A 23558-nucleotide genomic window follows, 5' to 3' on the forward strand; every position below is an offset into this window, starting at 1 on the left:
ACCTTTGACTGGGAATTCTATGTCTAAAGACACATTTTAACGAAATACTTCCTCATGTGTACATAAATGTTTTCAAAACATTATTTAGTATTTCTCTAATAGTGAGCAATTAAAACAATAAAATTAGACATTCTTTGTATAACTTTTTAAAATAAATACCATAGATAACCTTAAAATGGACAATCCCATTTCCCCTATGCACATATAAACACGTGCTGAGTTGTTGAAGAGAAAAGACTGGATTTCAGGTCTGGTACTCTGTCTAAGATCAATAGTGTTTCTAGTTATCTCAGGCCTTTAGCTAAATGTCCAGTGTTTTAAGTCACCCTCTCTCTACTATAGCTACTCAGCTGGCATCAGTGGAACTTATTGTGACCTCTTAGAAGGTAAGGGGATGGTGGGTAGGGAGTTTTCAATAGAGTACTTACTTTGGATATCATTACTCCCCATAGTGAAGTCTCTACTGCATGTCCTGGTGGTAAAATTTAAAGTCCTGTGTTTCACATTTTAACAAAGACCAATTTCCTCCCTTGCTGTGGTGATCAGATGTCAATGCTCCTTGGCCCTGGAAAATCCTTCTGTTCTTTACACTTTACTTCCTCTGTCTCTCTTGTCCTAGACTGTATACCTCAGAATCTGTTCTAAACCAGTTTCCCTCTCTTTATGGAAGGCTTCACAGAGCCTCACTGTCTCTCAGTATAGCTGTTCTCAGTTACTGTCAGGGGGCTGTGGGAAGTATGGATCCCACACCTGCCCTGTAAAAACTGAAAACATCTCAGAAATTTCAAGTCTGAACTTTCTTCAGTCTAACTGGATTGCACCATTGAATTTACTTGGATATAATCACCCTGTGATTGCTAAAGGCATCATTTGAGACAATCTTCTTCCAAAGAATTAAAAGAAAGAACTCTTGGCACTTTTCTCAATTTATCTTAAGCTTCTCTGACACTCCAGGTCAAAGTTCAAAGGAAGGAGACTGGGATCCAGACACTTTATTCCCTTCTCCCTCTGCTTTGCAGGATCTTCATTCTCCATTCCATAACCTCTGTGTCCTGGTGGGGTTATGTTTTCTCTTAATTTTCCTGCTCTCCCTCTATCAATTTCTCTCATTCCCTGGTCACGATAGGTGGCTGCACTATGCAAGACACCCACCCTCTAATCTCAGTCTTTATAATTAGACTCTTGATACAACAAACTTAGAATATTCTCTATATATAATGCTTGGCTTTCAAAGTAGATGTTTTATTGTAAAATTCTATTTTGAAATTCAGAAACCGAAAAATTTTCTCATTGAATTCTTGCTGTAACAATTTATTCCACCACTACTCCCACATACACAGCACCATGATGGGCAGAAGGATGCTTTAGCTGACTACAGAAAGGAGCATGTATGAAACAAGGCAAATGAGAAAGGTATCTTAATATGTTTCAACATATTACATCCATTTCCTGTGTATATGCATAATCGGAGTTTAAGCAGGACCTTTCCTATAGCCCTATCATTGTTTCAATGATCAAAAAAGTGGACAATGTGGCTCTAATTACCTCACTTTCTTCACTTTCCAAAAAGAGACATCAATGCGTCAGAAACCTGTCTCAGAGTTTATTGAGGTTACAGTGCTCTATTACTGCAACCACTTTACTAGCTCCCCTCCTCAAACCTCCTAACACCTAGCCTACATAAGTGGAAAAATAAGGGAGAAGGAGTGAAACAGACAACATTATTGGAGTTGGAAGAGTCATCAGAAGTGCAGTCTCCATGGGTAAGAGGGAATGTTTATCCTCCAAGTAAAATCAATCAATTTTATCTCCTTCTTTCTGGTCCCGAGGTAGACAATGCTCCCATACAAATTGCAAGGTATAGGAATGAGGAGAGGCATTTGAGCAGATCACACATCTCTCCCTATGTGGTAAGGGAGTAGAATAAAGGGGAAGAAGAGCAAAGCCTATGCTTCCTCCATGCCCTCCCTATCTAAATTAACTTGGCTAGAGACAGAGGCAAGAACATGTTTTGTTTTTTGTTTTTTGTTTTGAGATGGAGTTCTTCTCCGTCACCCAAGCTGGAGTTCAATGGTGTGATCTCAACTCACTGCAACCTCTGCTGCCCAGGTTCAAGAGATTCTCCTGTCTCAGCCTCCCAAGTCTCTGGGATTACAGGCGCCTGCCACTGCACCTGGCTAATTTTTGTAGTTTTAGAAGAGACAGGGTTTCGCCATCTTGGCCAGGCTGGTCTTGAACTCCTGACCTTGTGACCAACCCACATTGGCCTCCCAAAGTGCTGGGATTACAGATGTGAGCCCCCGCGCCCAGCTAAGAACGTGTTTTAAATAGGATATGAGATTAGAGTTTTCAACTACGGAGAAGAGTGGTCTACTTTTATTTTTGCTTTTGCTTCTAATTTTAATCATTAGAAATGACTAGAAAGTTTTGGAATCTACACAAGATTTTGTTAAGAAATTTGGCAACATAGTCCAGTTGGTGCTTAATAATAGAAGAAAAATTACACATTTAACATTCATAGTCTACTAAGCTTGGACTGCTTAATTCAATGTCTAAGTGTGCATAAAACAACAGAGTAGAAGTATACCAACATATTGACAGATATTATTTCTTGCTAAAGTTATGAGTGATAATTGTTATTTTCTATCTGCCTTTGTGAATCTTTTGTAAGTTGAACAATAAAATGTAAAAGTCAGAATAAAGCTCCACTATTTTAAAATGAACAAATGGGCAAAAGGGTTTTGAGGGTTTTAAGAATTATTTTCAGTGTATATTACTTACAGCTTAATATTCCATGTAATTCTCAATATATAGAGCAGCAACAATCGCAATAGTCATTATACATTTAGAAATTAATATTTTCTGAAAAAAGTGAAACAAAAGCCACTGGAGCAATTAAAACTCCAGGTTATAAAGTAGAGAAATAAAAATGGCTGCAACTCCTTTCCCTTCTGAGATTTGTGGGAGCTCCTTAAGCTTTAAGGTAATCTACCGAAAGCAGAACCCGAAGCTCAATAGAGCTTCTGTGACTGCTGGGCACAATTATGATTTCTGTCTCCCTAAGCTTCCACCTCACTGCCACTGCCTTCAAAGCTCTCCCCATCTGGGGCAGGCCTGCTGCCTGTGAATAAATGACTCATCCTACCCACATAGCAGACGAAAGCCTCTAGTATCCCCTCTAGGAAGAAGATCATTAGTGCAATGTTTTTATGCCACTTGATAATTCCCTCAAAGTGCATTTCTGTTTTCATAACTAAAGGAGCTGTCCTTGATATTCTTACTACGGTAGACAGAAAATAGGCAGTGAGGCCAGGAAAAATGTTAATAATTGTAATTCCAAGGATATTATTTCCTTAATTATTGTTATTGGAAGTCTAGTTATTTTCTGGAATACTGTGTTTCCAAATGGATTATTCCTTATCAAATACTTTAATTTTTAGTTGATCAACTTTTTCACTTTTAGTAGGTCTTTTTACTACTATGCAGGGAAAATAGGATGGAGAGGGAAGCTAGATTAATGACTGAATTATTGTTTTATCTTAAGCCCCCAAATCCTTTAGGCAAAGTTGTCAAAAGCACATGACCAAATTCATATGTAATTTATTTTTTTCTTCCTCATCTAATATCAATGTATTTCTCTTTTAGTCACTATTGTTTTATAATAGCAAATTCTGAATTGGTAAATGAAAAAGAATGCTTGCTCCTAATCCTATGAAACATAATTAGATGTTAGAAAGAAAATTCTCATATCATCTTTAAAAGTTTTAAAAGAGGAAAATGCAATTTTGCTAGCATGAGTAGTTTTATTTATTGGGAGACATTTGTTGAATTAACTTCCTCTTTTAGTGGACACAACAATTTTCAGCAGGATTATTAGATTGGTTTTGTACTAAGAAGTCCCTTTCTGAGTAGAGAATTTAAAACGATAATTTTTTCCACCCAATAATGACCCCAGTGCAGCAAAGAGCAAAGGAACAGAAACTATGTGTCGTCCCTCCTCTCCAATTCCCTGAACACATTCTTGAAGGTCCTGTGGCTTGTGACACTCTCTGACATGTATGTTCAGGTTGCTCCACCTCTCGCTGAGCAAAACTTCAGGCACTTGCAGGGTTACAGAGGTAATGCCTGTATTGTTTGTTCTCACACTGCTAATAAAGACATACCCAAGACTGGGTAATTTATAGACCTCACAATCATGGCGGAAGGCAAAGGAGGAACAAAGTTATGTATGACATTGCAGCAGGCAAGAGAGCGTGTGCAGGGGAACTCCTCTTTATAAAACTATGAGATCTGGTTTGAATCATTCACTATCACTAGACAAGCACGGGAAAAACCCATCCCCATCAATTACCTCACACCAGGTCCCTCCCACAACATGTGGGGATTATTACAATTCAAGGTGAGATTTGGGTAGGGACACAAAGCCAAACCATATCAACACCTTAGTTTTAAGGAAAGATACAGAGATGGTCAGTTCATAGAAGTTGGATTGACAGCATCACATCTCAAAATCCCAGCCCTGGAAGCCCAGAAGGTGAGAGACCTCTGAACCAATAGCTCCTCCCCCTCTCTTGGTCATTCAAAAGACTTGCTTGAGTTCTTCTCCCTCTGTTTTAAACAAGCATAAGAAGACCACAGTCCAGTCCTGGAAGAATGTTCCTGGTTCCCGCTAAGCATCCCTTCCTTCAAGCCAGGTTTATAATTGCAAATTCAAAGGAGTATTATGACAGGAGCATCTGGGTTTTCCTGATAAAGTACAATTTTTCATTTCCCTCAGGTTTTATCATCCTTGGAGATGGGAAAGTGCTGACAGTGCAAGTTGATGACCAGAGGGGCTAACTCTCTAAGTGCTGATTTTTCAGAAGGAAAGGAGACAGAGGTCTAGGAATAAACAATGTGGTGAGGAAGAGCATATGGCCATGGCAAATGGTTTCGAGACTAGGGAAGGAAGGAAAGCTTCAAGATGAACCAATATATCTCTGTCTAACTAAAGAGAAAGATGAAAATGTCTCCCCATTGTGTCTACATGCTAGGAAAGCCTGGTGTTTACATTACCTCCAAGTTGGAGTAATGCACTAGCATTTTTGCTACTACAATTATAAAGCATAAAATAATAGTAGCTTTCATTTAAAGAATGTTGATCAGTATATCAGTATTACATTAATCAGTATATCAGTATTACATTATCATCTCAGTAATCTTCACCTATCACTATGATATAAGGATGAACCATTTCCTGTCTTCAAGAAATGGGCCCAAAAATATTCAGTAACTTCCCAAAGACCAAAACGCAAGTAAGTGACAGAACTAGATTCCAACATTACAAGTGCATAAATTCAATTCCACTGTATGATGCTGTCCAGGCTTAGTATCACCAATATCACCAAACATTATGTCACACTTTGTCCTTCAGGCTTCTGAAAAGCAAAAGAGAATGTAAGCCAACTAAGTTGGAAACTTGCCACTATTTAGTGAACATCAATGTCTTATGCATTTGTTATGGTCAAACCCCCTAAAGTGAGCCCTGCTTCTGACTATGGTAATTAAACTTTCAGTCAAGACTTGCAAACTTCATTTAACACAAAACCTCTTTATCTGGCTATGGCTGAATTACAAAGAACTGCCAGGCTTCACTGTGGTTTCTAACCATTCAGCCAGTCCTCTAAAGGCAGTAGGAGTCTGACTGTAAAAATCTCTCTCCTCCAAGATTTTAACAGTAGCATTGAAATTACAACCCAGATACAATCCACTCAAAAACATGAAAATCTGCTTCCCTTTCCCTGTGCTCTCTTTAACAAAAGAGATAAACCAAAGTAAAAAGGAAAGAGTTTCATCTAATCACAAGTGAATAAGCCAATTAACTTCTTTACTGTTTGGAGAGCAGGATATGTATGGCAAGTTGTGGGCACAATAGTTACATAATGTATTTTTCAAAGTCTAAAGTTCTAGGTTATGTGTATTTAGCATATATTTCAAGTTAAAAGCAAGTAGCAAATATTTTGAGCACTCGTTCTGTGCAAGATGCTGCACTAGTGTCAGTGAGAAACACAGAGCATAAAATTGTGTTTCTTCCTTCATATATTTGTCATTTAGTTTCGAACACAATTGAAATAAACATTCAACTGATTTTACCCAGACAACTCATTTTCATCAAAAAGTATTATTAAAATCCAAATGTAAGTGTATGTGTTAGAGCAAGAAAAGAGAAATTGCTTCATCCTTAATAGCTTTGAGACATGAGAGGAGGCAAAGGTTTCTTAGATAGGACCCAGAAAACTTTAGCCAGAAAAGAAAAGAATAATAAATCAGACTCCATCAAAATTTAAAACTTTTGCCTATCAAAAGCACTATTAAGAAGATGGGCAAAAATGTTTGCCAAACACATACCTGATCAGAGACCGAAACTACAAAGCATTCCTATAATTCAATAAAACAGACAAAAACAATCCAATAAGAAGCAGGCAAAGTATTTTAACAGAGACTTCACAAAGGAATATACAAATTGTCAATAATTACCTGGAAAAGGACTCAACATTGTTAATCATCAGAGAAAGGCAAATGAATATCACAGTAAGATGACTACACACTCATTAAGACAAATAAAATGAAGAAGCTTGACAAGGCATCCAGGTGAGGATAAGGACTAGCTGAAACTCTATAGTTTATTTCTGGTAGGAATACATCATTGTATTAGTGCTTTGGAAATGGGAGGCCTGGAATTTCTTATAAAAGTAAACATGTATTTAGCCTATGACCCAGCCATCTCACTTCTACATATTTCCCTAAGTGAAATAAAAATGTAAGCCCACAAAAAACTTGCACAAGAATGTTCATAGCAGCTTTATAACAATAGCGTGACACTAGAAATAACCCAGAAGTCCTTGGTTGGAGAATGGATAAACTGTGTAATATTCATATCATGAAATGCTATTTGGCAATAGAAAGAATGAAATATTGATAATGAAACATAAATATCAAAACATGTTGAGTGAAAGAAAACTTACACAAAGAACATGTAATTGTCTTCCCATTTATAATAAGTTCCAGAGCTTAAGCCTAGTCTACAATGGAAACAAATAAGGACAGCAGGTGCCTCTGTGACAGTGGTAGAGGGGATTGACTGGGAAGGAGCATGAGAGAACCTTCTGGAATGATGGTAGTATTGTATATTTTGATAGTAATTTGGATTACACAGCTATATGTGTGTAAAAACCAGGAAGTATGCACTTAAAATGTGTGGTTTTCATTGTATGTGGATTTTATCTTGAAATTAAAAGACTATAAACAAATTTGATTTCTAGCTAAAAGATATTGATGCTGAAGTATTTAATAGGTGGTAAACTAATAACTTCAGTTTAATTTAAAACGCATCAAGAAATAAGATGGATTGAGGATGAATACAGAAATGGATAGATAGGTAGATCTTCGATAAAGTATTATGTGTAATGAGGAAGGAAAAATGTGTGTAATGAGAAGGGAAATGTGCATCACGAGAAAGGGAATAAGAAGAAAAATGGGCAAGAAGTAATAGCCAGAAACTTATCATTTCCTGTATATTTAATCTGTCTCATTCAATTGTTACACAGCCTTGTCATGCATTCAACAGGTATTTAATAGTTTCTACTACATAGCAGCCACTGTGCTAGATGAACAAGACGCCCTGATTAATTCAATGAGTCTTGAGTACAGCAGCATTCATAGATTTAATATATACAAAAATTTTAATCTGTTACAATAACACAGTATTTTCCCAGTTTCTAAACTTGGAACTGTACTAGCACTTGGAGAATGACCAATATTAACCAATAATACTATACGGTCAAAACAATTAACTTTGCATCGGTATATATATAAACATAAATGTATAATTTTACTATAATTTGTCATTATTAGGCAAAAAGGCAGGAAGTTTGCTTAATTGTGGTTTTGATAGAGTAATTGGTCTATTTATGGAGCTACGTGAAAAACGTCACGATAAAATTATAAAAATTAAGGTATTTAGGTAACCTCATTTAATCCTACAGCGTCAACTACTATCTATGACTCTTATATGCCTCTCTTTTTCCTCAAAGTTCATTTCTAAGTTTCAGAGACTTTAAACTAATGCCCAATTAGAAACTTATACCACAAATACTTTAACTTCAAAAGATTCAAAAATCAACTCAGTATATTCCCTCTAACAGCTGCTTTGCCTTGGTAATTCTTAAGTTATCCATCAAAGTCCCAAACTAGAAATGAGAAAGTTAATCTAAACTCCTTCCTCATACTTATTTACTATTATACCAACAATATCAATCAATCTGCAGTGCTATTTAGTTCAGCCTCTAAAAATATTTAGAAGTTTCTTTTCTTATGATGAAAATAACACCTATCAAAACTTGGAGCATAGAGAAAAACCGCAAGAAATATCATCATACATCGTAGTGGGCACAATGCTGTGAGTTTCTGCTATTTTTTCTAAATATAACAATTTATAGTAGGTTTCTTTTTTCACTTAGTAAAATATAATGTAAATGATTTAGTACCCTAGCACCCTACTTTTTAAAAATGTAACATTATATCATAGTTTTCAATCATGCCTTTTTGTCCTTGTAAAACTCTACTTTTGAAAGGCTACAAAATACATAGTTATCTCATGTTCCAACTATAACCGACTACATTCAAGTTGACATCTTTTTTTTTTTGCATTATTGTAAAAGTTATTTTAACAAGGCTTCTCTAACTTTCATTATTACAACGGAGTACACTTGGCACTGATATTTTAAAATGATTATGTTGCTTTAATTCTTAAAAACCTACAGTGGGACGTCGGCATCTAACCAATGTTGAACAACAAGGACCTACTTTACTGTTCTGCTTGAAAAAAAAACCTAAAAAACAAACACATACATAGTGTAAAATATGTGTATATTATACACACATTTATAAGATATATAAAACATATTTTCAAACATTGGACATTAGACAGCATAAGACAGTTATGCCAGACATGGGAAATCAGAGTTAACCCTATGATTGCCTCCCTTTATTGCCTAAAGAGAGTTTCCAGGCTGCGGCACAGGATGGGGAAACCCAAGCAAAACCTGGTGGTCTTACAAAAGACAGTAGAGGGAGCTGAGAGTTCAGGGAAGTCAAGGCAACTGGGCTTTACAGAGTGGAGTACTACAGAGGAGAGAGCTGCAAAGAGAGAGGACTCTGGATATCTGTGAGGATCCCCCATGAGTAGTTAGTGTTGTTCTACTCAGTATATACATGGAAATAAACCATCCAAGGCTATGGAAAGAATGTCTCAGAGAATAAAAGGGGAAAAAGTCTTTGGAGCACACATAGGTCTGGGAATAGTTGACATTTCCATGAGCCAGTAGTGGAACAGGTAATAATTCACAGTGTATCAGGTGAAGTGTTCCAAGGATTTTGTCTCACTACTAGAAAAAAAAATAGTAATGGAGTAAAAATTAATGTGACCCTGCCTAACAAAGCAATACCCAAAAATCAAGTGTGTACATGTAATATTTCAACATTACCAGGAAAAAGTTCAAGAACATTTTTATAAAATAAATTTCTCAGCACTTAAAATGGTAACAAGTACAATATACATCATCTAGTAATAAATTACCAAACATGAAAATAAACAGAAAAATATTTCCCACATTGATAAAAACCAATAAAATAAAACATGCATTACAAATATAGAAATTATAGACAAGGACATTAAAATATTTAGTATAACTATTTTCCATGTGTTCAAGAAAGTAAAAACATATTGCACACATTAAGCAAAGAAAAAGAAGTATGAAAGATATTCAAATCTAACTTCTAGAGAGGAAAACCGCAGTGTCTGAGAAGAGAAAAACCCTGGATGAGATTAAGATTAAAGAAAACAACAAATAAATCATAAAAAGGAATCAATAATACTGAAAGTTGGTTCTTTGAAAAGATCAATGAAATTCATAAACTTTAAAACAGAATAATGAGAAAAACAGAGTAAGCACAATAGGACTCAGAATTCGCAATGTCACATCACTATAGATTCTACAGATATTAAAGTAAGAAAATAGTGTAAGCAAATGTACACCAAAAAAAACTCAGTAACTTGAATAAAATAGACCAATTTCTTTAAAGATGCAAATTGCCAAACTCCACTCAATAAGAATAAAACAATCTAAATAGCCCTGTAAATATTAAGAAAATCAAATTTTTAGTTAAAACACTTCCCATAGGAAACTCCAGTTCATATGGCTTCAGTGGTGATGACAATCAAATTTTTAATCAGCCAAACTTCTAAGGAAGATCAATTTTATACAAACAGAGAATTCAAAAGGAAGGAATATTTTCCTATTATTCTAAAAGGCCAATATTATTGTAATAGGAAAACCGGCCAAAGCTACTACAAGGAAAGAAAACTGCAGACCCAAACTTCTCATAATCACAGATCAAAAATTTAATATTTTAGCAAACCTACTTTACCAATATATGAAAAGCCAAACACATCATGATCAAATTGAATTTATCCGGGAAGAACAAAGCTAGTTCATTTGAAAATAAACCTATTTGACCACATCAACAAGTGAAAGAAGAAGAAAACATGGCTATCTCTACAGATGGAGAAGAAAACATTAGACAAACTCTTATGTCTATTCCTTAAAAAAACTCTCAGGCAACTAGAAAAAGAAAATAACTTCCTTAACTGATAAAGGGCACCTTACACAGAATAGCTCATATTCCCTAGTGTTAAACTTGAAAACATAAAACTTCTGGAAAAAATAATGCAGAAAAATTTTGTGACCTTGGTTTAGGTAAAGACTTCTTAGATATAATATCAAAAGCACAATTCATAAAAGAAAATATTGATAAATTGAACTCAACTTTAAGTAATTTTGCTCTAAAGAACACTGTCAACAGAATGAAAAGTCACATACTAGAAGAAAAAAATTGCAAACACTTGACTGATAAGGGGCATGTATCCAGAACATACAAATAACTCTCTAAAATTAACAGAAAAAGAAAAGTAAATGAATAAAACATCTGAACAGAAACTTCACCAAAGAAGATATGTCAATGGCAAATAAACACAGGAATAGATTTTCAGCATAATTAGTCATTAGGAAAATACAAATTAAACTAAAATAATACATAAATACACATTTACTAAAATAACTAAAATTAAAAAAGACTGGCTATAACAAATGTTGTGGGGGACTGTGGACCAGCGTGAAGTCTCATACATTGCTAGAGAAACCATGAAACAAAATACTTTGGGACAGAGATTGGCATTTTCTTAAATCACAAACATTTATCTATCACACTGCCCATCTGTTTCATTCCTAGGTATTTACCCAAGGGAAATGAAACCATATTTGCATATAAATACTTATATAAGACATTCATAGCAGTTCTACTTATATTAGCAACAAACTGAAAACAACCCAAATGTCCATCAAGAGGTAAACAGATAAACAAATTCTGGTATATTCATACAATAGAATGTTATAGGATATGGAGGCATATCAAAATACTCGCATTGAGTGAAGAGCCAGGTCACAAAAAAAGTCTTAGAATTTCTTTTACATAAATTTCTGGGAAACTCAAACTAAGCCATAGTGAAGAAGTGGATTACAGTATGTCAAGAGAATACTTTTGGGGATAACGAATATGTTCATTATCTTGATTGTGGTGATGGTTTTGTGGATATATAAATCTACTAAAAATGTATCAAAATGTATATTTTTAAGATATGTGGTTTTACTATATCCAATAATGATGTGGAAAAAGAGTGAGAGTGAGAAGGGAAGGAAGGAAAAATGAAGGACAGGGGAGGAGGGAAGATAGAATGAAAGAAAAAATTTAAAAAGGAAAGTAGAATGGAAGAGATGGTGGGGGAAAGGGGAAGAAGAGAAAAAGAGAGAGAGAAAGACCCCAATGCCTCCCAAGAGGTTTCACAATAATACCTGAAATTTCTGTATCACATTTGTGCCCTCTCAGGAAACGGCCTCTGTCTTTCCATTGTCTCGTGTCTCTCAATTCTCTAACTCCTATCTATTTTCAATTCCTTCACCACATATTCTATATTCTAGTCCACGTTATCTCAAGGCTTGATAACTACAGTGACTCCTGCAACTCCCACTGTCTTTCAATGATCATCAGCGTTAGCTGGCCTTTCCCTGAGCTTCTATTCCCAGGATGAGTTAATTGCTTCTCAGAAATCCATAGCTCTGACAAAACATTCCTCACACTATTTGGTCACTGTTGACTTGTTGGTCTCTCTTTTAATTGAGAAATCCCTGAGGAAGGAAATTGTCTTGTCCACCTCTATTCTCCCAATATTTCTTGCAGTGCCTAGTACACGGTATGCACTTAACATAATTTGTTGCATAAAGGAATGAATATAATTATGCTGATGTATACTTCATCCCACTGGTGTGCTTTTAGTACCACAGCATATTAGTAGAAAGTCTCCAAAGTAGTCATAGCTATTAATCCAGCATTTGTTTCATTTCATATTGGAGTAAAAGGGGGAAACATTAAAACAGTTTTCATGTACATGAGACTATTCAAAAATCATCATCATAACATAAAAAAAATTTCCACTTCAAGGTTCATACCACCTCATTGTAGATTGATCTGCCAAATAAATAGATTTCTAGGTGGTTTTTTAAATGGATGTTCTGATTGACTTTTACCTATGTTTGCCACAAGCACAGCACTAACAATAATTTGGTGGAGAAAACTGAAAGAGAGTTAACTGACTGCTTTTTTATTTTGAGTGCAGAGTACTTAGTAGTGAACTCTTGAAATCTGGAATTTAATCTGGCTCACAATTTAGCTGTGAGAAAGTGTCTGACAATCAAGAAATAAATTAATCTAGTTCTCCAAACAATCCTCAGTGGGAATTACAGAGGAGTGAGGAGAATTCCTTTAGATGAACAGATGTTTTTATCAGAAAGTTTTTCTGTCTCCACTTTGACAGTGCTTGTGAACTATCCACAAAATACGCATTTACTGTAAACAGGTATTTTGTTGCCCATTTATGATTAGGGGCCATGTTTCCTGGAATAGGCTGGAATCAACCCAGTTATACTGTTTCTGTGTGATCCAAAATTGAAGATCAATATGAAAAACGTTCTGAACTGTCATTGGACTGGATGCTAAATGTAGTTAATTCATAGTGAAATGAACCTGAGAGTACAGCCACTTAAGATATTGTTCTGTGTCACTTAGGTCAGACAATAGAAGCAGAAAAGGAAATGCAAGCAAAGAATTCTCCTAACCCTGTCTTTAAAATATAGCTAAGAAAGCTGCGGTGAGCGGATGTGAATTTCCAGGCACTCTGGGAAGAGGTGAAAATTAAAATGTAGCTGCTTATTCCCTCCAGAACAGGTTGTTCCTGTCTCCTGAAAAACACAAAGAAGAAATCATACACCACATAAAGTCAAATCCTTTTAAAGCTTCTGTTAGTAGCAGGTTCATTTATTTTTCCCCTGAGCAAGTATCCTTGGATTCAAGTGAAAAGCTTGAGGCATGTTTGGTAGATGATAATGAATGATGAAGAACCTAGCTAGTAAAGTCACAGTGGAAAATCAGAATGGTAAGTTTACTTCTACAAACATTTATTTAAGAAGGACATGCACAGAAACCTGAAGGCAAAGTGGTTGACGGGAAACAATTATTATATACCTAGGGGCATCTTTCAACATCTATATCAAACTGATGCGAACTAGGGGAAAAAGAAACAGCAAATGAAATCTTCATCGGTCACTCATAAGAAACATGAAAAGTACTAACATGAAAATATCAGACACCTCCTCCATTCATACACAGAGATAAGGAGAAGACTTCTTTGTTGAATTTTATTTTCAGCCATGGTAATAAATTTGGAATAACTGGAAAGACAACTTTGCCATCTGAAACAGCCTATTATATCTACCTGTTACCTATTTCTTAATAGTTTATTTTTTAAATGTTACAGCAATTCAACTGTTTCATCTATATCAGACATGATTAAAATACATATAAGGGATTTAAATTGCCCAGCAATGGAAGGTATGTAAGCTGTCGCAGTTAAATTACATTAAGCAATAATGGTGTATATGTGTATACCAATGACCACTTCTTTTTATTATGGGTCACCTTTGTTCCTGAACTTATGTGCCTCTCAAAACATAGGGAAAAATACTGCAGAAATGACTCATGACATTAGGCTTATTTTCCAACAACCAAAGTTTAGAGGGAAGGTAAAAAATTTTAAATGCTAAAAAGCTTTTCTGCTGTGTCACTAGCAATTCCAAAAGCCTGCACTTTTTGAAGCATTATTCTTTGCCCCAAAGGGCATAAAATGGCAAATTTTGAAATAGTAGCACCTTAAAGATATTTTTTAGAAAGTATAGTCTCCTTTTAAGTGGCACCATGCCTAGAAACTAGTCTTTCTTTCACCTAAAATCATGAAATTGAGGCAGGAAAGGGACAAAATGCTTGAAGAATCTTCAAACGTATACCACACTGAACACCAGAATCAGCCGTTTGCAGGTTATCTTGAGTTCGATCACCATTTTACAGGTAAGAGGACTGAGGTTAAGTCCTTCTAGCTGAAGTTGAGCTATTTGGTCAACAGTGATCTGGGGAGAAACCCAGTCAGCCTGATTTTTAAAGCTACATTGCTAACTCTATAGCACTTAATTAGATGCCTGGTCCTTTATGTTCGCAATATATTGCAAAGATAATTGCAATATATTACGAACATAACAAGGCCATCATCAGATCAACTTCTACACGAAGCCCTTCCTCACTGCTCCCAGGTTGCACCTCTCTCTGCAGTCTCACGGTACCCTAAGCAAACCTCAGTCAAAATATTGACTACATTAAATTAAATTACAAAACTAATCCTCTCTAGAATATATAATCCCCTTGGAGGTTGAAAGCACAGCTGCTTTTGTATCCTAAGCACTAAGCAGAGTGTCAAGCATGTAGGAGGCTCTCAACAAATATTTAGCCAATTATAATTGAAGTGAGGTGATTGGCTTAAATTTGCAAACTGTGCTCCATAGAACCCTAGAAATTCTTCAGGGCTTGCTTGGTGTGGGGGACAGGGAATTGCAGAGATGGAGTACAGACCAGGCAGGAGTTCTGGTCCTCATCATCACCAGAGCTATAGCCACCCCTGTTTCAGTTGGTGTGCCTATTTTTTTCTAGTGAACTTCCACATAACGCATTTAGTTTGAACAGAGAAACAAATGGCTAAAAAATGTTTAAAACTCTGAGAGTAGATGGTCACACTTTGATGTCCACATTTCTACCATGGTTTTCTAGTTTCCTCTCAAAAGTCCGTAGTTTGATTCCAAGTAATCACATATATGCCATACAAATGTATGTAACTGAAGTTGTGGAAATGGGTGTTGCTGCGTGCAGTGTACTTAATTTGCATAATGTTTCCAGAATCTCAGGGGAGAAAACTGTGGAACAGCACAATATGTTAAACTCATGAAGGTTTAGAAAGGGGTCATTTGAGAAAAAGATTCCTCACCTGACTTTTAGGAATGTTGGAAGGACATCATGATTGAAAAAAGACATGAGTTACTCCATGTTTGGGGTTAATAATTAAGAATTCTCCTACAAATCAGACAAAAATCAACTCTATTAGAGATTATTATTTGAGGAGGTATTCTTAGGATCATTGTCGCCATAGGTAGTTGAAATCATGCCAAACTGAATAGTCTTCAGAGCAGCTATCCCTGAATATGAAGAGCAGAAGAGGGGAAAATATAGCATTAGGCAGATTAGGAAATGTTTACCTCACTTTATGTTAATAATTCTAAGCCACCATTCTATGCAAAACTGATTAAACATAAAGGTGAAGAAAGCCCAGAGCATGGCTGGAGTTTGACCAGGGAGTGCAAGTCGAACTGGAGTTACGATGCCCACGCCCCGATCGCAGTTGCCCTGGCAATGGGAGCCTGCATTACACCCTGAAAATCTATGGCTGTGACATCATGATCCCTCATGTGGCAGTCAGTTGTGTGCTGCCTCTACCCCACAAGATCAGGGGGTGGAGGGGATGCGTAAGAAGTTTATTAAATGCTGCGTAACACAGAAAAACAAGAATAAAGTCATGAGGAAGGAATATATGAGTCAGTGCTCTCAGGAACACTTCTGAACACGGGACTCCAGCCGATTCACCCACTGAGTCAGGTTAGAGCAGTTCAGCCAGTAAGTAATGTTTTACACATCTGTTTTATAAACTGCCTGGAGGAAGCCAAGAACAGGCTAAACGTGACCCTTTCTCCTCTAGAGTGTGCGTGATGTGTCCTGAGGCCAGAGCAACCTCCACAGCCCTAGGCTTAAATTTCTTGGGCTGTTCCCCGCCTCACCCAACGGAAAAAAAAAAAAAGCTGGGATAGGGCCTTCCCCAAAGGCAGGTGTTGAGTGAAGATTCATCCACAACATGTTTTCTGAGCACTGACTTTGTTCTAGGCCAGACATGCTATTGTCATCCACATTTTACACAAGAACGATCACCCAGAGGTTAGCTGACCTGCCCTGGTCCCAGACAGGTTACATGATAAGCCAGGATGTGAATCTTGTTAGGCCCTGACTCCAGGAGTTAAGCCTCTGTTGATTTTGAAACAGTATCTTTGGATACCACATTGCCTCCCTCTTGTTAAAGTCTTGAGTATGGTTATGCTTTTAAAGGGTGCAGAAAGCTACCGAGCCAAGATACAACTCCACCTTCAAAGACTGGACAGCTTTGTGGAAAAGATTTGTGCTAACAGAGCACAAGCAAGCTCACACTGACAAAGCCCATGCCAGCAGAGGGTGAACAGTATAATACTCAACTGTGTTTGAGAACACGGGCTTTAGAATTAGGCAAACCTGGGCTCAGGTCCTGGTTCTGCCATTTAATCACTGACCTTGAGGGAGTTACTTAAATTTTCTTCATCTGTGAAAATGTTATGGGTTTCCTATAAGAATTCACTAAACAAATGATATAAAACTCTTGGCATAGTGCCTAGTACATAAAAAGAGCCTTATGAATGTCAGCTATTATTATTATTAATGTTGCTATTACTGTATTTGCAACCATGTTTCTGTATCACACATTTTTTTCTTTTCCAAGAAAACAAGTTTTCCCTACTCAATGCTTTCTTATAATCCCATAGGATACAACAAAGAGCTTAAGTATATTTTATAGATGGTTACTTCTCACTAGAGAAGTCTGAAGAGAACACTAGTGAATTTGCAAATTACTGTCATAGATAATTGCATGCACTAAGATATTAATATTCTAGCATAAGAGGAAGATAACAGATAATGAAGAAAAAGTTAATTACTAATGCTAATTTTCTTAGGAATGAAAATGATGATGTGGTCATGTAAGAGAATGTCCTCGATCTTAGGAGAAACATACTGAAGCCTTTGGGAATGAGCTGTTTTGAGACCTACTGATACAATATAGTCTCAGTGGGACTCCTGGTTTCTGGACACCCTGTGAACACAGGTAGTAACAGGGTTTGCTTTTCATATTTTTTCAAGGTCATTTGTATAGTGAACAATCTGGAAAGACAGAGATAATGTCTTCTTCTGGAGCAGAAGTCAAGCAAGTTTGTTTGCAGACCTCTAACAAAAGTTTGGAGCTCCTCAACTGTGACATAAACCTTCTGCATGCATAGAATTCATGTGTGCCTGTTCTTGTAACTCTCCTGTGGAATCTGGGGATGGGGAAATCAACACGAACATGAAGTTAGTGCTGCCTGCTGTGCTATAATGACAATTTTTGTTTTTGACCCAGTAGTCATATGTCTTCTACTAACATCCATAAAATCTGAGCAGCATAACTTATGAGTTTTCAAATAAGATAAAACCTTACTCTTCACAGTTCTTAACACATACTTCAAAATGAGCCAAATAAATGTGTGTCCATATGAACATATCATAATCTAGGATTATAGTATCAAGAGATACTTGTTTTAAGAGTATGTGTTTTAAGAGTGTATACAAACACACACTCTCTCTCAAAACATATATATGTATATATATGTGTGTGTGTGTGTGTGTATACTTAAGTATATTTTATAGATGGTTACTTCTCACTAGAGAAGTCTGAAGAGAACACTAGTGAATTTGCAAATTACTGTCATAGATAATTGCATGCACTAAGATATTAATATTCTAGCATAAGAGGAAGATAACAGATAATGAAGAAAAAGTGTATACACACACACACACACACACACACACACACATACACTCTTAAAACATATATCTATATGGAGAGAGACACAGAGAGAGACAAGGTCTCACTCTGCTGCCCAGGCTAGAGTACAGTGGCATGACCTAGATTCACTGCAGCCTCCACTTCCCCAGCTTAAGGGATCCTCCCACCTCAGCCTCCCAAGTATCTGGGACCACAGGCATGTGCCACCACACCCAGTTAATTTTTGTAGAGACAGGGTTTCTCCTTGTCACCCAGTTTGGTCTCGAACTCCTGGACTCAATCAGTCTTCCTTCCTGGCCCTCCCAAAGTCCTGGAATTGAGGAAAGAGCCAACCAGCCCAGCCAGAACACAAGTATATTAACCTTAGCTATCAATCACTGAATTCTACACTTGAACACACAGTGTCAAGAGGAAATGGAAAGAAAGTAGGCAACCCTGGAGTTGTGTGGGCATGCAGGTACTGGGTGGCTTTTGGCGGGGGGGGATCTCCAGCTGTTACTTCAAATATGAAATTAAGAGAAAATCCATTCAAAAGTGCTTTAGCAGATATAAAGCAGCATATAGTCCGGCTCAGCTCTTAAAAGGATTCAGATACATTATTTGTATATTTTACCCTTTTCCTCTTATGTACATGTTCAGCAATATTTCTGAGACATTTAGTAAGGACCTACTTTGTGCCAGGTATCACAATATGTCTTATAATAACCCTATGATAGGTGGGTGGAAATTATTATCAAACCTATTTTGCAGCTGCACAAGTTTTAAAAATTTGCCTGACACTCAGAATGACAGGGCTAGAATGTGGAATTATAATCATCTTGACATCTTCCAGCAGTCCACGAATTTTATAAGACATAGATCAGCAAGGCTATTAGGGTCAACTTTATACTCTCTTTCTGAATTATAAAAATTTAACATGGTAAAGAGTGTTTGAAATTTTTCATGAAAAATGTTATTCATAGTGAACTGATGTTTGCACTATTTTGTGATGAAAAATGTTCATTTAGTTTAAGGTGTACTGAATATTAATTTACTGAGCTCTGAACAGAAAAGCCCTGAAATTTGTCTTTTAGAAATGGGAGCAATCAGGGTGTTCATTTGTCTAGTTCAACTATTTTATAATAAACCAGGCTCAGAGAAATTCAATAAAACATTGCATTCAAATTTACATAACTACATTTCTCTTTTAACAATGAACAATAATTTTCAAGGCATGAGAAAAACTTCTGGACTTAAAATCAAATGTAACATTTTAATTGTCAAATTCTTTTTATCTTTTTTCCAGCATTATTGAAATATGATTGATAAATTAATATTGCATATATCTAAGGTATACAAGCTGATAATCTGAAAAACATATACACTGTGAATTCATAACCACAGTCAAGCTAATTAATATATATCCATCACATCATCTATTTACCCATTTACCTATTTACCCATTGCTGGTGAGAACTTTTAAGATCTACTCTCTTAGAAAGTTTAAAGTATTCAACACATTAGTATAAACTATAGTCACCATGCTATAGATTAGATCTCCAGAATATACTCACTTCATAAAAGAAAGTTTGTACCATTTGACTGATATTTCCTCATTATGATCCAGCAATCCCAATTCTGGTACATATCCAAAGGAAATGAAGTCAGTATCTCAAAGAGTTATCTGTACCCACTATATTCACTGAAGCACTACTTACTATAGCCAAGATATGGAAACAATCTGATTGTCTGTGAGTGAATGAATAAATGGAGAAAATGCAGTAAACATGTATAATGAAATATTATTCAGCTTTAAAAAAGATGAAACTCCTGCCACTGAAACAACATCAATGAACCTGGAAGATATTATGCTAAGTAAAATAAACCGGACACAGAGAGACAAATACCACATGATCTTATTTATATGTGGAATATTAAAAAATGTCAAACTCATAGAATCAGAGAGTAAAACATCTTTTATATTATTGATATCTTCTTACTTCAGTAAGATCTATAATCCATATTTTTACAATGCATTATCTGATTTCATATCCAGATATTTAGATTATTTTATTAATAATTCCTTACCTAGTTTAGACCATTTAAATATGTTCTCATTATTTAACACCTAAAGACCTTATTTAGAGTATTAACAATCTTCATTTATTTAATAGCATATTAAGCTTGGGGAAGTTTGTCTAAATTCTAAACTCATAATAATTTGACCACATTCAGGTTTTCCTCTAAAATGTGAATTTAAGTGACGGCTTTGGTAATTAAATGACTCACTCTACTTATAATCTTTTAGTCAATTGATTTGGGGAACCCCAAAGAAAGATAAATTGAAAATACACAGCAAAATTATTATGTTGACAACATACCATCTTACAAGTGTTTGTATGTAAAACAAAGTCAGCATACTCTATTGAGCACCATATGTTCGTGAATATCTGAGTAATATCTCTTTTTACATTTTTTTATTTTTTTTTAAGATTCAGGGTCTCCCTCTGTCAATCAGGCTGAAGGGCAATGATGCGATCATGGCTCACTGCAGCCTCAAACTCCTAGACTCAAGTGATTCTCCTACTTCAGCCTCTCAAGTAGTTACATATACCGGTATTTCCTGTAACCAGTAACAAGGTATGAACCCAGTGATTTTTTTAATTTTTAATTTTTTTTGTAGAGACAATGGTGTTATATTGCCCGTGCTGATCTTGAAGCCTAGCCTCAAGCAATCCTCCCACCTCTGCCTCCCGAAGTACTGGGATTTTAGACATAAGGCACTGCACCTGGCCAATACCTCTCACTGGATACAGCTTTTCATAATCACGAGATTTTTATCTATATATCAAATGTGGCCGTTAATTAATATCGCAAGGTCAGGCTGATCCTAAGCTGGATTTGTTCAAGGAATCCCTTAGATTTTAAAATTTATGGTTAACCATTGAGCCATCTGAATCCCTTGGGTCTATTTTATTGTCTGGTTTCTGATATGTTTTATTAAAAAGCAGGAAAACGATCTCAGTAGGTTTTCATGACATTTAATTATTTTTAAAGCAGAAAATGAAAACTCTCAAAAGTGAATATGAGATAAGAAAACCAAATATGAAGAAGACAAAGAGGTTTTGAAATATATGCAATAGTCGTATCTATTCAAAGAAGAAAGAAAGGGAGGCAGAGAGGGAGGAAATCTGTTCAGTTAGACCAATTCTATTTGGATGACATGGTTAATGTTCAAAAGAAGAATATAAAAAGTTGAATGTTTGTCTCCTACTTGTAAAACTGTTCATTGAAGATTTAGCTACTTTATATCTAAAGGTTTTTTATTTTTAGCAATATTAACTGAGAAGCAGGGTTCTCAGCCATTTTTAACCTGTAGTTGCTTCTTAGGGATTAAAATTTCAACATACAAATTTTGAAGGAACGCAAATATTGGCTATAGCAATAAGAATTTCCATTAGAGACTGAATAAGCATTAAAGATTTATAAACTCTTAGGGATTTATATATACAGTTATGGGGTCACCTAAGTCTTAAATGAAAGTCAATCGTGAACATATTCTCATCAAGTCAAAAAGATTTTTGTCCAGTTTTACTTGCTGTATGAAATCATTTTAAAAATAAAAGTGATATAATATTAATTACACTTTTTTAAACTGTGCCTTGACATCTTTCTTACATATATTTGATAAACTCTCATATATTTGTATGAATGAAGTATTAGTTGCTGTTTAAAAACTGTATAACTCACAGAAATGGGATTTCTGGAAATATTACCATTCAAAGTATATTTTTAGTGGGTTAATATTTTTATAATTTGTCCAGTGGATATTATGGATATTATTATCCAGTATTCTGTTAATAAACCAAGTCATTATATTTGAAGAAAAACCTTTGAGTAGCTTCATAAATATTAATAACATCAATAACATCATTTACCAAGGATCTACTGAGCACCTTGAGATGTGTGATGTAGATGCAGTGACTACTAACAAGAAAACAACATGAAAAGAATTAACCACTAATAGGATGTAGTCTATATTTAATTAACAACACCACATGGTCCATACCATGTTGTAGAAATACAGATATTATGTTCTGGATACACAACTACCAGGAAAGAGATATAAAAGATCATAAACGATATAGCAGGATCAATTTAATAGGAAGACTGAGGAATCAAGAAATTGTTTTAGTTGGGAAAAGTTCTAAAAGGGTCCTCTGAATTTTGGCACCAAAATATATAACATTCAATAGGTAAACACAGATATGTGAGGTTAAAAAACATCAACCTTCTTGCCTCTCACCTAACTGATGGACAGAAAATAGATTATTATATTCAACCTGAAAATAGACACATGCAATGTTCTTCATTATCATTCTTAGCTTTTTGTGAGCTAAGCACTCAGCAAGTCATTAACTCACTCTAATCTTCAGATGTTTTATGTGAGGAATGAATCTAGGTGATTTTTTCCTAGGGGTTTCTTCTTGCGCTCATATTATTCTGTACTTTCATGAAGGTGCCCAGAATTCAACCTTTTCATTTGCCAAGAATCTTAAAACTATAAGGAAATATATCATATAAACATTATTCACACTTCCCCAATTTTGCCATTGGATCTGGAGTGTTAATTCAAAATTTCACAATTTATCCTTTGATTTTGTATATTAGCCTGAGTCTACAGAAGCAACTGAAAGCTCTTTCTGGCTTTTATTTTGATCTAGGAATTCAGTCAATTGCTACCACTCCAACTTGGTATACACTATATAAATAAACATACCGTGTAAATATTTACTCAAATACTGATTTTAAAGTGTTAACTCTGCCAAGCTGAATACTTTTCTTTGTGCTTGTCAGTGATTTATAGGCTGTCTTATCTTTCTTATCTAAATAGCTATGAAAATGAAAAATAAATGGAGGGAAATAATTTGAAATTATTATGGTTAAATTATGTAACAGTGGACTAGAGATTAGAAAATGTTTTTCTCATATATATAAAGTATTATAAAGTTAGTATAGGAAATGATACTTAGAAAAATGTAACAGTTAGGGACACCACTTAGGACATATCAAGATATTTGTTTCCCCGGTTCTATGACTTCTGTCATTAAGGGTACCCCATTCCTAGACGCTGATACACATTAAGAGCCCATGACTGTTTGCTGAGTAAGTCAATTATGATCTTCATCTCTTTTTTTGTAGATATGGCTATTGAGGTAGAGAGAAATTACGTCATTTGCTACTTTGCAACAAAACCAAAATTAGAATCTAGGCCTTCTGACTCATACTGCAGTTGTACTTTTTATATTAAACATATATAAGAATTTTTAACATTTGGTATATACATAATAAAAAAAGAACTTCTACATATGAG

The sequence above is a fragment of the Callithrix jacchus genome, chromosome 11 (assembly GCF_049354715.1).
Source record: "Callithrix jacchus isolate 240 chromosome 11, calJac240_pri, whole genome shotgun sequence".
NCBI lineage: Eukaryota > Metazoa > Chordata > Mammalia > Primates > Cebidae > Callithrix > Callithrix jacchus.